The sequence below is a fragment of the Manis pentadactyla genome, chromosome 5, assembly GCF_030020395.1.
Source record: "Manis pentadactyla isolate mManPen7 chromosome 5, mManPen7.hap1, whole genome shotgun sequence".
Classification (NCBI taxonomy): domain Eukaryota; kingdom Metazoa; phylum Chordata; class Mammalia; order Pholidota; family Manidae; genus Manis; species Manis pentadactyla.
The window spans coordinates 137636569-137653906 of NC_080023.1; the positions used below are offsets into that span (position 1 = coordinate 137636569).

Consider the following 17338-nt stretch of genomic DNA (forward strand, 5'->3'; position numbering starts at 1 on the left):
AAGATATTCCCTACAAGTAGTATCCAGCTGAGCCCCAATGTGGTTATACTAATAGAAAAAATAGACTTTAAGTCAAAAATTGTTACAGCCACAAAGAAGGATTATAGATAAATGACAGATAGATAAATAAAAGGGTCAATATATCAAAAAGATAATAAAAATTATAAAAATATATACACCTAACAGAGGCCCAAAATATGTGATGTAAACATTGACAGCAATGAAGACATTTGTAACAGTCCTATAATAATAGTTGGAGATTTCAATACTTAGCTTTTAATAATAAATTATAACATCTAGACATAAGGCCAATAAGGAAATAAGAGGCTTTGTTCAATTCTATAATAAAACTAGACCTAAGAAACATACATTGAACATTTCACCATGGCAGAATAAACATTCTTCTCAAGTGCCATGGAACATCCCCAAAATATATCATGTTAGGTCCCAAAAAGTCTCAATAATTTATGATTGAAATATACAAAGTATGTCCTCCAACCACAATGATGGATAAACATCAAAAACAGAAGACAAGTTGGAAAATTCCCAAATGTTAATATGAAAATTAAACAGTATAGTCTTAGCCAAGCAATGGGTCAAAGAAGAAACCACAAGGGAAACTAAGAAAATAATTTGAGACAAATGAAAATGAAAACACAACATACTAAAAATTTTGGATGCAGTGAAAGCAACACTTGGAGGGAAATCTATACTGAAAATGCATAATTAGAAAAGAAGAATCTCAAATCAATAACCTAAGTTTACACCTTAAGGAACTAAAAAAAGACAGTCAACTAAACCCAGAGCTAGTAGAATGAAGAACATTACTTCCAACCTTCGAGAAATAAGAGTAATTATAAGAGAATACTATGAACAATAATGTGCTAACAAATTGGATAACCTGGATGAAATAGACAAATTTCTAGAAACACACAAACTATGAAATTGACTGAAGAAGAAATCGAAAATCTCAACAGAGACTACTTGTTTACTACAACAAAGAGATTGAATAGGTAATGAAAAACCTCCCAACAAAGAAAATCCCAAGACCATAGCTTCATTGATGAATTCTACTAAACATTTAAAGAACAATTAACATCAATCCTTCTCAAGTTATTTCAAGAAATAGAAGAGGAGTGAAGACTTCCTAACTCATTCTCTAAAGCTAGGATTACTCCAAACCAAAGTCAGACAAGGACACTATACATAATTACAATTACAGATTGCTTATGACTATAGATGCAACAAATGCTCAACAAAATACTACTGAACCAGACCAACCATGGATTATACACCATGACCAAGCAGAGTTATCCCAGGAATGCATGGGTGATTCAACATAAAGATATCAATCAATGCACTATACCACATTAATATACCACACTTGGGTAGAAAACACCCAAATGTCCATCAACAGATGAATGAAAAAACCAATTTTGGTATATACATACAATGGAATATTATTCAGCCATAAAAAGAACAAAGTACTCATAAATGTTACAATGTGGATAAAACTCAAGAACATTATGCAACTGAAAAAAGGCAGACACAAAAGCTATGATCCCATTCATGTGAAATATCCAGACTGGCAAATCCATGGAAACAAAGAGTAGATTGCTGATTGCTAGGATCTGGGGAAGGTGTGAAGAAAGGTGGAATGACTGATGGGTATTGGTTTTCTTTTGAGGTGATGAAATGTTTGGGGACTAAATAGAGGACAACACTATGTTCTAAATGCCACTAAATCATTCATTTTAAAAAGATTAATTTTATGGCAGTGACTAGCATGGAAAAAGTTATTATTGTTACAATATATTTATGCAGACCAAAAGTCATTACTCAGATCTATGAAAATGCAGGTATTCAAGAATGCAGTGAGGAGTTTACCTTGTAGGAAAGGAATTCTATTGGACATTACAGTAGCTGACACCTGGGCTTACTGGGCAAACTGTCGATACTAAAGTTATAAACATGACATTTATTAAACAGCTAGAAAAGGAAGTGAAATGTACTGATAAACCAACCATGTCAATAAATGGGATCTAGAAAATAAATGTTCTTGCCATGTACAAAGAAAATAAAAGGTTATAGTGAGCTCTGGACAAAACATTCTAAGAAGGCTAAAAGTCAGAAAGATGCAATGGGAAGAAGCACACATTCTTATCTACTTAGCCTTTTTATTCCCTATTTCCCATGGTCACTGGATTAGTTTTTGGTTCCTTTTCTAACATGCTCACAAGCCTTCCTAGTTTCGAGACAGTTGCCGAGTCCACTGACCATACCACTCTAACCATACCAGGCAGCTAAATTACCCCATGCATCCCTTCCACCTACTGGAGTGACATGCTTTATAGAAACTGAAATATCTGGTATTTAGGAAAAAGGAGGAAAGTGCTAAGAGCTCCATGTTTCAGGTTTGAAATTTTATCCTTAAGCATCAATCATTCAGGTAGGAGTGAAATTTTAATTCACTACAATTTAATCCTGCAAAAATATATGGATCATCTATTATGTGCCCAGATCCTCGCTAGTTTTCAAGACAAGGGCTGAGACCTGATGAGGAATGTGCAAAACCATGGCAGCATGATCTAGTGAGAAAAATAGAGAGAGAGAGAAGGAAAGGAGTCAAAGGCCCTGTTGACTTATGTCACAGAGGAACACTATAAGCCCTGACATTGTAGGGGCTGCAGTAAGTGTATGACTGAGAAGTAGAATCAAAAGTACCTCAAAAACTTTGTAGGATTGTCTAGGGATGGCAAATTCTCCTCCTTCCTGGAGGCAGTGATCATAACATTCCATCTCATCAAATCTGGATATGACCTCAGAATGCTTAACCGTCCTCAGAGGGCCACCATGAATAAATCAGACTTGGCACATGACTCCATAAATAGGTGATATAAATAAAAGGGATTATTATCACTGAAAACTGAAAATGTGAATTAGATTTCCCAAACCTCCTCAGTATCACTACAGCCCCTGCCAACTAAGAAAGTCTAGGAAGCCACCTTTTTCAGATCTTATTTCAGCAGCTTCTGTCTTGCCCAGGTGATGCTTTCCTTTTATGGCTTCCCCAAATTGAGGATGTCTGCTACATTCAAATAATAATTACTAGAATCTATTGAGTGTGGCCATAAGCCAAGCACCATGCTAAACACTTGAACATACTTTGTATAAAATGTGGAGACAAACTACAGAGTATGACTTTCCAAAATTAGATATTGCATTAGTGCTTTTCTGAAAGAAATGATGCTTGAGTATAGCAATAACTAATAGTAAATAAGGACTTCATGACTTACAATTGGATCTGATAACCACAGTATTTCATTTGCTCTTTTCAACAACCCCTTGAGCCAGTGGGGCAGCTGTAAATATCCCCAGAAGACATGAAGTGATTCACACATATTCTTATTACAAATAACAGTGCAGGGTATCAAACCCTCTTTCAGATCCCAAATGCATTAGACTTGATTTCTGACATAAAGAAAGTTGAGCAATGAGCCTGAAATTTAATAGTTTACTCCCTAACCTCCCTTTCTGAGATCTGCCTTGCCCCTTGGTTTTTGTATATGAAATCCGAAAGAATCTCCTGCAAATACCTACTTATGTTATCTTGAGCTAATGTGAAAATTTCCAAGCGTTACTATAAAATTAAGATGATTTAATGTAAAATTTCCAAGCACTGTAATTAAAAAAACAAAAAAGCAAACTCATATATGAAAGACAGTAAAGAGCAGTGGGTTAAAAACTTGGATCCTAAAACCAGTCGACCTGGCTATGAACTCTGTCTGTAGTACTGTGCAACCCTGGGCAAGTTTTTAACCAGTGTGTTCTAGCTGTAAAAGGGGTATAAGGGTATTAAGTACCTCACAGAGTATTGAGGGAATTGGATGAATTAATATTAGTAAGGAAAATGCTTATGATATGACCTGGAACACAATACATGCTCAATAAATGAAAATCATACTGAGCCAAAAATCTACTATTTGTAAACTTTCCCCAGGAGTAAATTAGTCTACTTGAGAAGTTGCATTAAACTCCTTTACAGTTTCCAGAGTGACATTCAGTCCACTGTTTACTCCTGAGTACCTTACTATTTCCTATATATGTAAAAACACCTGCCACTTAAAAGTAAACTAAATTGTTATATTGTTCTTCTTTGAAACTGATCCTTTACTTTCATGTTTCATTCTGCCTTGGCCTCAAACCTGAAATGGTCTTCGCTTTTCAAAGTGAACAATTTTTCTATTTGAAGGGAAGAAATATATTACAACTGCAAAGTTGAATATTTCAAAGAAATATGCCTGGCATCTTCCAGAATAAGACACATTTAAGTTAAAGAGATGGCTTTGTGTGAGATCAGGGACACATCCAAAGTTTTTGGGGGGACAAAACGGCCACTTTGGCCATTTCCCAAAAATCTCAAGAGCACTGCCTTATTTGCAGGTTTATTTGCATGAATCTTATCAATATCAAACGTACTCACATATTTACTGTGTGCCTGCCTTTCTTGACAGACGAAATTATTTTTTGTCCAGGTTCACCAGGAGCAAAAGACAGCAGCAACTACTCAGTTGTTTTCAACCTCCACAGTTCTGAGGCGAAGGCACTGGCAACCACACTTGAGGGTTTTAGGGGTTATTATACCTGGCAACTGAGGTTTGTCCTGAGGAGCCCTACACTTAACCTAGAAATATTTGTAAATAGAATCTTTTTCTTTTCTTTTTTTTTCATTCTAGAGGCCACTGCTACTAGAAATATGGCCAAACTAAAAGAGAAGTGTAACAGATTTTCAACTTTACCTTAAAAAATTCTATGCATTTTATATTAATAGAATATAGAATATCTAGATACCTTGCGAAATTGTTAATCCTTTCATTAAAATTTTTATTATAGTAATTAGTGTTTAACATCGAAAAAAGGCAGGAAATACAGAAAAATATTAAAAAGAAATGAGAAGTCATCCATGATTTGCATTTTGTAAGAAGTACTAAGATGGTTTTGATACACAGAATTGAGGTTACTGCTGTTGGTGATTAAGAATGCCAAGAATTTATGTTACCTATTAGGTTAGTAGACTACTATCATGAAAATGAAAAACTGTATTTCTCAAAGATGACCTCAACAAATTTCCCAGTTCTCATACTCTTTTTACAATGTGGTTTGGACACTCCTCCCATGGAGAGGTGGGTGTCTGTTTCCTCCTCTTAAATCTGGTTGGATTTGTGACTAATGGAAATAACAATAAGTTACTGAGGACAGGTTATAAAAATGCAATGCAGTTATGCCTGTTTCTCTTGAGATACTCAAATCCAGCTGTCATGCTGTGAGGAAGTCTGAGCAGCCCCTGAAGGCGCGGACTTGGAGTAGAACAGAGGCCCCCAGCACACAACCCTGGCTGAGCTCTTAGCAGAGGTCAGCACCAATTTTATGAGTGAACCATTTTGAAATTAGATTCCCCAGTCCCCAGATGAGCCAGCCCGGCTGATGCCACATGGACAGAGATGGTCCGTAGCTACTGAGATTCATGAACACAATTACTGTTTTCATTTTAGGGTAATAAGTTTTTTGGGGAGTGAGCTGTTATGAGACAATAGATAACTACTTAAACAGAAAGAGCTAATATAACTGGAATAGTAAGAATGATGGGACAAGACTGTTAGAAGAGTTTTCAATGTGTCATCTCAGTTAATTCTCACAATAACCCCATGGCACAAAGAGTATTATTACTTCCAGTTTACAAATGGGGATATTCAAGTACACACACAGGTTAAGTAATTCATCCACAAATTAATTAACTCAGCTAGCAAGTGACATAACTGGACTATAAACCAAAGGTCTGGCTACAAAGCCAATGCCCTTAATCACAACACTGAGCAGCCAGGAGAACATTCCACTTAAATAAGATACAATAGTTGTTCTTGAAGTGCAGCTGAGTTAGTATCTGCTGCCCCAGGCCCTGCTCAGACACATTCCTCTCTTCCTAATGAGAAAAGACACACAACATAATGGACTATCCCCTCTCCAACACTGATCAAAGACTGTACTGTCATAAAAGCACCCTCTCCAACTCTAGTGATTCCCCAGGCTGGAATGAAAAACAGCCAATCTTCACTGAAGACCTTTAAAATAAAATTTTAATATTAAAAAGAATGTTTATTGTAAAATAAACACTTTGGAAAGTTCTGACAAATATAAATAAAAGACTCACAACTATACTCAGAGATAATCACAGTTAACATTTTGATGTATGTCCTTCCTTTCTTTTTTTACTCCTATTTTGTTTTTAATTTCATTGAAATCATAAGAAACATAGAGTCTTATATCCTGACTTTCTTTTAATTATATAATCAGCTTATTCCTATGCCATTTACAAAACCCTGAGACATTTTTTAATGGTTGCAAAAGGATCATTTCCTTAGATATAACATAATTCACATTTTATTTATGGTCATCTGGTTGCTTCCATTTTTCTTATCTGTAAATAATTTTGCAATGAACATTGTTTTTACAATTTCCTTAGGATAGTTTCCTAGAGCAGAAATTACTGAGTTAAAATATATATGTATTGTTAAGGTCTTTGGTAAATATTTCCAGAAAAGTACTGTGTTACGCTCCTAGTCAGTCGTACCTCACTGTGTCCTATGTTATCATTTAAAACAATATTTTGTAACTTGGTAGGTTATAAGTGATATCTTTTATTTTAAATTTTATTTTATTGATTGCATGTATAGCTAATTCAAAATAATCTTATGTAAGAGAACATACTCATTAATATTATACATTTTAAAACAGTATACCAGTATGAGAGCAGCTACCTTTTAGTGAGTACTGCCTTTGTTCTTGGCATCTATTTAGTCCCCATATATGCATTTAATCTGCATGACAACACTAAAAATGAAATATTTTCCCTTCTTAATCCCAGTTTAGAAAACTGGAGTTCAGACAGATTGAATTACTAGTTTAAGCTACAGAGTATCCATGCCAGCTGGGGATATAAGTCCAGGTCTGTCTGATTCCTTTAAAACCATATGTAAACCAAAGTTTATGCTCTTTCCATTATTTTATAGTATCCACTGGGCTAGTGAATGATTGTAGTAAATAAGTAATAAAAATTATAGATAATTCAAGATAATTATCTTTACTTCAATATATAGATGTATATGGGAACAGAATTGTGTCTTCCAAAGTGTATTTTAGCAAGGACAATAAAATATTCTAATTTTCGATACATGGCTATGAGGTGAGGGACTTTATGAATTAAAAATTACTGTTTATATATAGCAACAGTTTAAAAATTTAGTTTCAGCTCTCTTTTTTACCCTTAAACAATACTGAATTCTCCAAAGAGCTTTTATTTATGTGGGTTATATTTTTCATGTTTAATATGTTAGAAATTAAAACAGAAATTATAGAAATACTTATCAATTCATTTAAAAATAACAATAAACCCAATAACATTTACATATAAAGCATAGTTTGTGGAAAAAATCCATTTTCCACAAAAAAAAATTTATTCAGAAAAGTAGCATTGTTTTACATTTCTGCAAATCATTTTAATATCTGAGGTAAAAAAAGACAACTGGGTTCCCATTTCTGTTTTAGGATTTTCAATCTGCTCCGACACCTGAGGTCATAAATCCTCTGTAAGACTCTACATGTATGGAAGAATGAAAGTGAAAAAGATAATAACATCTTAATACCATCATAAAATAGTTTTGATCTTACAGATCCTACGGAAGAATCCCCACATCACTTTTCTACTAGTATACAGTATACAAAAGGTTGATGTCCACTTAAAATTAAATAAGAAAAAGCATACTTTAGAATAATATCTGTATGACCTTGGTGTACATGTAAGAGAATCATACAGAAAACTATTTTTTGAATTAGAAACAAAAAGTACAAACCTTTAAGTTATTAAAACATTTTTTATTAAAACAAAAGTAAAAAGGCATTTTTAACACAACTTTACAAATAGTTACTATTTAAAATATATTTTTAAAACTGCTGAAAATCAAAGAAAAATACAAATAACTCAGGAGAATACAAGGTAAAGAACATAAATAAGGCATTACACAGAAGAGAAAACTGAACAGGCCTATAAATGAGAAGGTATGCAATCCCCTAGGAGGAAAAAAATTCCATGGAATACAACAGAGTATCATTTCATGCTCAATAGATTGGCCATTAAGAAATCACATACTAGTGATAGGAATGTAGTAATCACTTCAGAAATGCAGTTGGACACTGCCAATTGCCTACTTGAGCAATCCATTTTTCCTCTTCTTCCTTTCTAACAGCATATTTTGTTCAAGCATCTCATTCCTCCTGATAACATTCTTCAAAGAAAACTGGTCCTATCTCTAAGTCAATCATCCTGGTCTTGTCTAACTTTGTAAGTAATCAATTTAGGCACTAATGTGTGATTCAATTTTAGCCAATGAAACATGAAAGAAAGCCATGTGGACAAAGTTTTTAGGAAAAGTTTCCCTGCCTCTCAAAAGAAACACACAGAGGGCTGAAGTAATATCAGAAATGAAAGAAAGTTACAACTGATAACAAAGAAAGGACCAAAGAGACTACTACAAACAATCATATGCCAACAAATTAGACAACCTAGAAGAAATGGATAAATTCCCTAGAAACTTACAATCTTCCCAGACTCTATCATGAAGAAATGGAAAACCTGAATAGGTCAATTACAAGCAAAGAGATTGAATCAGTCATCAAAAACCTCCCAACAACATAATTCCAGGACCAGATGGCTTTACTGATGAATTCTACCAAACATTCAAGGATTTAAAACAAGCCTATCCTTCTCAGACTATTCCAAAATATTAAAGAGGAGGGAACAGTCCAAACTCATTTTACAAAGCCAGCAAGACAAAACAACCTGTTCTCTTCATGGTTACAATGAATCACATGAAGACAAAACAATGGCCAGAATTAATGTATCTCTGTGTTTCTTTTTTTATTCTTTATTTTATTGAGGATGGACATATAGCATTATATTAGTTTTGAGTGTACAACATAACCATCCAATATTTGTATACACTGCAAAATGATCACAATTGGTCTATTTTCCCCATCACCATAAAACAATGGCACACTATGCTCCCATTATAACCAATGATATCCATGTATATTTAATAATGCAAAGTTGAGTTCACAATTTTCTTAAATGAAAAGAAGTTATAAAGCAAATAAGCTATATAACAGTAAGTACAGTATTTTCCTAATTTGATTGTTTGCATATAGATATAAGTTGTAAAAGTTGAAAGGCTTTATACCAGCCACTAGATACTGGAAATTCACATTATTTTTATTTTCCTTTTAGTATGATCATTATTTTCTAACTTTCTACAACAAACTACCATATACTGTTATTTAATGGCTATAGTTAAACTATAGAGTGAATTACAATTGTTGATACCAACAAATCCAATGGAAGTAGACAGTAGTCATCAGTTCTTTTCTTATGATTAAAAAATGAACAAATGGTCCCTAATAGCATAGTCCTCTGAGTCATTGTGTCTCCTCTCTTAAATAATATTCACTTATTTTTAAATGAGTTGTAAGCATCCTATACTAGAGACATTGAGGGAGAAATACAGCTGGGGCATATTCCATCTAAATTGATCCTTGAGACTAATAGGATAACTGGTGGTTTTCCTTAACTAATGAGTGAAGAAATTTGTTTACTAATGAAGGCTATTGTTCATAAAGGACAAGTCAAAGGAGGGAATGAGGTTCAGAAGAGCCAAGTGTAAATAGTAATGCATGTTAGGATTCTGGTGCATTATATGGTAGATGACACATCCTGAACTGATATAACATTTTTCTTTCCTGTATTTTCTGATTCAAAGTACAATGAATCCTTAATGTCACAGCAATTTTATTCCATGTTCTAAGATTTATAAATTTGTTCTGTTTTCTTGTTTTGGGTGGTGCCATTGCCTCCACATTACAGTGTTAGACCAGATGTTGATCTGGATACAAAGAAGAAGCCTCTGAAGTCTGCCCCATATCCTTCATGGACATGCAGGTGACTTGACTGTGACTTGTGGCCTCACACACACATTGCCCTTTAATGGTCACGGTTTAGTTCGGCCATTCCAGCTCTCTCGGCAGGTGTCAGCTTTCATCATCATAAACCAAATGGTCTCCTTGCCATATAGAGAAGACCCTTCCTCAATCAAGGGATTACATTCCTGGGTACAGAATAATCTTGGGAATCCCATGGACTCTCCTACAAACTTTCAGCTGGAAGCTTTTGGAAAACCTCAACTCTCTTCTCTGGAAGGGTCTAAGAAGTAAATGAGCAGTCAGGTTATGTTCCTTAATACACCAAATTCATGCCATATCTCCATATTTGAATACCCTTTCTTGTTCTCTGCAATCCAATTTTGCTATTTTAGTTTATGCTTAGCTTTCTACCACTCTTTTCATACTATCACCATTATTGGAATACTAGTCTCATTACACTTATACTATTATTTTGCTCAAATCTATGAACTTTCTCTGTCCTCTATACTATTATTTTGCTCAAATCTATGAACTTTCTCTGCCCTATAGAGGATGGCCTCTATAATTCAGCAATTTCCTCTATGCTTCCCCAAAATTCAAAACAAAGATGGGTGAGAGGAACATACACTGTTAATGTTCTTAGATAATTTTCCTGGCCTTCTTTGCTTGCAGTTACCACCAGAGTAACTGGTAAAGAGTTTAAAATCTACCACTATGGTTCTGTCCCCCTCACATTAACATATTGTTGCTATCAGATTCTCCCTTTAATATCTCTTTAAAAACTTTCCCTCTATAGTTCCTGTCAGTCTCATGTCAAATATGGTTCTACAGCCCAGAGTACCCTAGTTAAATTGCTCCTGACCTTCTCATGGACTTCTGATAGATTCCCTTCGCCATTTCTTTGGAATTGCTCAGGAGCCTATTATCTAACTGTCATGAGATGGTTTGGACCCACCTATAACCTATGTGTGAGTAGATAAAGCAACTTTAGATGGTTGGTTATAAAGTCTTTGGAAAACAGAATGAGTCAAAGTGACCAGACATAGCACACACCTGCCATCTAATAAGCATTTGTTGAAAAGCTGTCAAAAGACACAGGATAAATAAGGCATCAGTTGAACGGCCTTCTTAGAGTCTAAGAATGCCTGTCCTACCTTCTCTTTTTTCACTCCTTTTGTTCTGAATGTCTACTGAACATTCTCAAAACCAAGAGCTTACTTAGATAACCTCACCATCCTTTTCTCCTAACCAGCTATTTCAGACACTTAGTTGGAATTAAAACCAACAGATATGAAACAAAGGATATTAGTGAGTTGGATAACGTGCATTAAAAAAACGTGACCCTTTGAGCCTGAAGAGCATCTGCTTCTCTTAGAACTACAGATACCACCTCAATATCATCTTCAGAGTGACCAGAACAAATTCTTGGACAGGAACCTGCTACGCAATTAGAAGATATCAGCTGTATTAGAATGGCGATGGTAATACTGTTTTGTTTGATCAAGACGACAGGATATAATATGGTATGTAAAGGCTCTTCATAATCACTTAAAATTTATAATAATGACTTCTACATTTATAAATATTTCAACTTCCTATCAGAAACCTACTTCTACTTTCCATCAGAAAGCTATTTAAATTTTCTGTTAGAAAACTATACTGGAAGCACATACAAGGTAAGGTAATTTCCTCTTAACTTTTCCAAATAAAGATGGAAAGATTTGATTGCAGGGAACAAATAACAATGACAGTAATAACAAAAATGATAATATTGATAACATTACATAATTACAGGGTATAAAATATAGGTAAAACTCAGCTGTTATTGCACTTGAAATTTGAGATAAAGTAAAACTCAATGAAGTGTTTCAAAAAGATGTAAATTCTACTTTCAAAAAAGCTGAGTTACTTAAAAACCAGTGTTAACTGGGATTTGTAACATCAAATCTGTCATTGATATTTTATTTGTCCTTTCCTCCCCTTTAGGCAGCCAACATGCTTTGCTCTTTGTCAGTAAGATATGATCTGATAAGCTTATTTCTGACTTGCCCCGGGGAAGAAGGAGAGGACAGAATTACACAGGGGCACTTCAGAGTGATGAGTCTGTTCCCTGGGCTGCTGAAGAAAACAAAGAGGGGCTGCATGGGAAGCACTCAAATAGTTCCCTATTGCTTCTAGGTAAACAGGAGAACTAATAACTATTGAAAAGCTTCTCAGCTTTCTCCCAAACACAAAGTAACATTTTAAAATTATTTTTTATTTCTACCTTAATATTTTTTAAATCAACTTATTAAGAATAAAAGCACATTAAAGTATAAATATATTTTGGAATATTTGTACACTTTTAATAAGACTTGTCAAATCTAGATCTGAACTAGTAAACACACATATGAAACCTAGTAAAGCATTTGTAAATGTAGCACTAATACATTCTAAATGTCAAATAAAAGGAATACAAACTAAACTTTGGAAAAAATTATAAAATGCTTTTAAATTCCCCAAAGTTAAGGTTAATCACTTTGCATATGAGGTAAGTGGAGCAAATTACAGACATAGCTTATTCTATATATAACATATTCGTCATGAATGATGCTCAGAAAATATAGACTTATAAAAAAAATTTCTCAATGGTGAACATGAATTTTTATGTTCTATTTGTAATAGATGATATTATTAAGCATTCACTTAGTCCAAATCTAATCAATCAATAATACTTTATCCCTTAAAAAATCTTGTAAATAATCATTTATACCAGTTCCCAGGGGGGAAAAATACTAATTATAGTAAACCTGTTTCTCCTGGACTGTGCCAGTAAGGGGCAGTTTCCATAGTCATTTACAGATACAAAATAAAACAATCTTTGATTCCACTTTAAATATATTTCTTTCAATATTAAACATATATATGTACCTAGGTAATTTGGACTGCAGGGAAATAACAATCCCTTAAAAAGATAACCTCAAACACAAGGAGAACTACAGAACTGGCTTCCAGAAATAAGAAAAATCTAATAATTTCAGGAAATCTTCCTCTAAGAAAGTCTCTTTGTATACCTAAAATTAGCACCAATACCCCCAAAATAGTGAAAGCATAAGATGGTTTGCAAATGATGACAGCTTTTGTGGAGTTAAACAGCAACAGCTTGCTACCTAGAGAGAATCACATGACTTCAGGGCAATACACTTGTATCATATCTAGTAAATACACATCTCAATAATCAGAAGTATATTGATCTGCTCTCATTAATTGTTAGTCATTTCTCCAAAGCTATGTTTTATATTAACCATTTCCAAGGACAAGGAATTTGCCCTCTGATTTGCAGTTAAATCTCAGAACCAACCTTAGATACTGTTACTTCAAGGTCTGAGCATTCAGGATAGAAAGCAGAAGCATTTCTCAAATTGTTTCATTCCGAAAGATAAATTGTTAAAACACACAGGTCAATTTCACATTAGTGGATTGGACCTTACTCATTACTATGAAGATAAAAAAGCAGCTATTCACAGGTTTTAGCTCTGTCTTGGTAAGTGCTTTCTTAGATTTAGTAATGAACCTTTAACATGTGCCACTTTATTGAAGTCCACAGTAGCAAAATGAGGCAGGTCTCATAGATCTCCATCTTCACAAATGAAAAAACTGAGGCTCAAAATAACTGAAGTTCTTTTCCTAGGGCCACACGCAAAGCCACACGCAAAGTATCAGAGAATTCACTCATTCAGCTTGCTCCTAAGTCTCTGCTTTTTCTAAGGTTCATTTTAAGTCTCTTTTTTGCATTTTAAAACAGAGAGAGGATGGCAGTTCACTGGGAAGTGGTCAAGGACACAGCCTACATCAGCTGGAGCTGTACAGGACACCACCTGCATGGCCATCCATGAGAGCCCAGGAGAGGGAAGAGAGTAGGGATGAGCAGCAGGCTTTCCACACCTCCAGCCCTCTTGGCTAGGTGCTAACCTCTTCCGAACAGAAAGTCCCCCTTTCTTTCCTGGGAGGCCAAAAGGGTGCTTTTCTCTCAGGTCTTTTTGTTGTTTGGTTTTTGTTTTGTTTTGTTTTGTTAATTTCCTTTCTCCCAGTCCCTGAAGTGTAACAATCTAACTTGAGTAAAGGGAAAAAGAAGGGTTTTTCAGAGGTGCACAGACAGGCAGGCAGGCAGGGAAATAACCACACTGGTTTTGCTTTGATTTCTGTTTCAAGTCCTGTAATGATGGATCTCACTCCAGCGCAGTATGTTTTGGAAATATACTTAAAAGGAATATGTGATTGTTTTTAGGTACATCTTAAGTGTTTAATAATAAAAGGCAAATATCAGAACAGAAGAATAGTTTAATATAGCATTTTTAAAACCTTTTAGTATTCTAAGGCATCTGTGACCTGCTAAAATCCAGTAATTTCTCCAATACCCTTTGGAATTGTTCAGAAAGATGTGGTACAGTTTCTAACTGGTGCATTAAGCATCTGGCCTGACTTCACAGAACTACAGACAGCTGAATGTGCACTCTTTATAAATTTTATTAACATCCCATAGGCTCATGTTAAGATGTAGTACTGATGTGCCCAGACATGCATCACTACCTGTTGACAGAAAAAACTGGGCTAGACTTGAGAGGGTCTACAAATAGAAAATGTTTTAAAGATGTTTTGGCAATTTAAACAGAAACTATGGCTTAAAAAAAAAAAAAAAGAGCAGCTTTATAAATTTATAAAACATGCCCAAGTTTCAGCATGCCAAATCCTTTGGAAATGAGCTAATCTTTAGTATCCATTCCTTCCTTTTCAAAGTAATAGGCCCAATTTTTTGGGGTGTTAATACCATCACCTCCATTCTCAGGTATGTGTTTGAGTGGGGTTAACCATTCATACAGATCTTACAGGGGTTTAAGCTCACTAACAGAGCCCCCATCTTCCTGTAATAGGTTCAGAGATGAGCATGTGATCAAGTGTAAGCAAATAAGAGAAGTGAATCACTAGATCCTCTGCAGGAGCTTCTGGAGGTGACCTTTCTTCCTTGAACACAGCAATGCGAGAATGTGATATGTGGAACTATTACTGCCTTAGGGAAAGCCTGGAGCCACCAAAGGTCCATTGTGTAGTCTGAGGAGACTGCCAACACTGAAAAAGGCAGAATACTAAGAGCAAGAGAGAAACTATCTCTTTGTTGACATATTTTAAGCCACTGTATCAAGCTTTACCTGAAGCCAGACATTTGAACTTTGAACTTCTCAGTTATATGAACCAATAGATTCCAATTGTTGATGAGACAGTAAGGCTTGGGCTCTCAGTCTTTTGCAACCAAAACATTCTCAACCAATTACAGTCCAAGGCATTTAATATACCTGATAATAAAAGCCTGAACTGTTTTTTGTTGTTGTTTTTCACATAAGCGTTGAAGGCTTTATTCTCATGAAAAATGGTGAGGGGAAGGAAAACCATCAAAAATGTTTCTAAAACTTAAAAGGACTTTAATACATTCTAAGATTAAATCACAAATATCATAGTTGAAGGTGGTTTGGGGATCACCTGGTCCTATTTGCTCCTTTTACAGGGATATTCAGTGAATTTGTGTACAGTGAATGAATGAGTGGATGAGATAGCTTAATCTAGACAGGCTGGAAGACCTGGATTAAATTGTTCCATGGAATAATTATGGATTGTTGTCACTTTCAGCTGAGAGTTGTTTATAGTAACAGACATGTGATTTGTCATTTTCACCTGGATACACAGGTAAATAAATGGCAGAGCCTGAGAAACCTGTCCAAATTCAATCTCCCCTGTTCTCCACCAGGGACATCTCACAGAAACAGAAAAACACAAAGTTCTTTGATATGATCAGTTCAGATACTCCTTGAGTTTTAAAACTTGGATATGCTAGTGGAGTTCATTTTCAAGCCAGCTGTTTACAATTTGAGATGTATTTTCTATTGTACAATTCACAGGCTAGCCCAAAAAACAAAACAAAGTGCAAAACAACAAATACCTCTTCTACTCAAAATGTCTATTAGAACTCAATTTAAGTTCTAAATCCTGGGAACATGAGGCCATGAAATGCCTGAGGACAACAGGAAAAAAAATCTATAAGAAAAATCTATTTGCCTACCTCCTCCCCCATTTCCTGGCAACAGAACTACTTCAAAGAGAAATTGTGAAAAGTGTGAAAAAAGCTGTTATTGGCCCTCTCCTACCTACCTACCTTTGTGCCCTTCTTAATGTCCCTTTTTTTCCAAGTACTCAGATGCCTTTCACTTAATAGTGGCAGCTACCACTTGTTGAGTACTTACTTTTAGTAAGTCAGGCACTGAGCTGATAAATTCCAGTGCAGTGATTGGTCTATAATGGTGTGGACCCCAGGCCTAGATGGAGTCCAGGTGTGCTGGGCTCTGAAGCTCATGCTCTAATATTAGACTACGCTAGTTCCTCCACTCTGAGCTGAGTCCTACCTGCATAAGAATCAGCCCCTCCTTTCCTATCGCAGCCTAAAGTGCTTTACTCTGAATTTCACCTGCCTTCCTTCCCCTCCAACCAAGACAGCCACCTCCTTGCTGTAGCAAATCTCCCTTAGGTAGCAAAGGAGGAGAGCTGTCTGAAGTAATTCAGGGTAACTCTTAATCTTTACAAAGGCAGTATATATTATTATAAGTTCACCTCCACCTGGCAGAATTTCAGGCAGCTGATGAGAGCAGGAAGGGGGGAAAAAAGTGGAAGCAGTAAAACAGTATATACTTTGGACAGGGTAGGATAATAGGGGCTGTCTTAAGAGTTTTGTCTCCAGAGTCAATATCTTTAGTACAGACTATGTTTTTCGCAATCTCTTGCTTCCTACATTTTAATTCACATCTTAAAAAAAAAAAAGGCAACAGTACATAATTGGCATTAATGCAACAGTACATAATTGGCATTAATAAGTTCCTGCCTCTTTACTTACCATGTGATGAAACCAAAGCCCAGAGCAGATAATATGAAGTCATATAACAAATGGCAGCCTAGGGAATAGAAACCAGAATTCTTAACTCCCAGGCCAGCACAATTTATTTTATATACCTGTAGCCAAAACTGTCAATTTATCTTCCTTTTTGTTTTTAAGATTTGCCTGGAGACAAAACTGATTACATAGAATATAAAACCATAGGAATTTGGTCAGGCAAAAAGTCCTCTTTAAATATAACCAACTCCCATCTGAAAGTGGCTTCTAGAAAGAATTAATTAATAAAATAATTTAATCCTTATGTTTGTTTTGCAGTAACAGAAGAAAAAAATCCATCCTTTATACTGAGAGATTATGTTATTCCCACCTCCCTTTCCTCTAAAAATTCAGCAGCTG

General features: G+C 35.2%; 1 protein-coding gene across 4 annotated transcripts in view; it reads right to left on the minus strand.

The window, feature by feature from the left end:
- MACROD2 (mono-ADP ribosylhydrolase 2) overlaps positions 1 to 17338 on the minus strand; it is a 2035411-nt gene that overhangs the window by 1652413 nt on the left and 365660 nt on the right. The gene's annotated exons all lie outside the window — the stretch shown is intronic.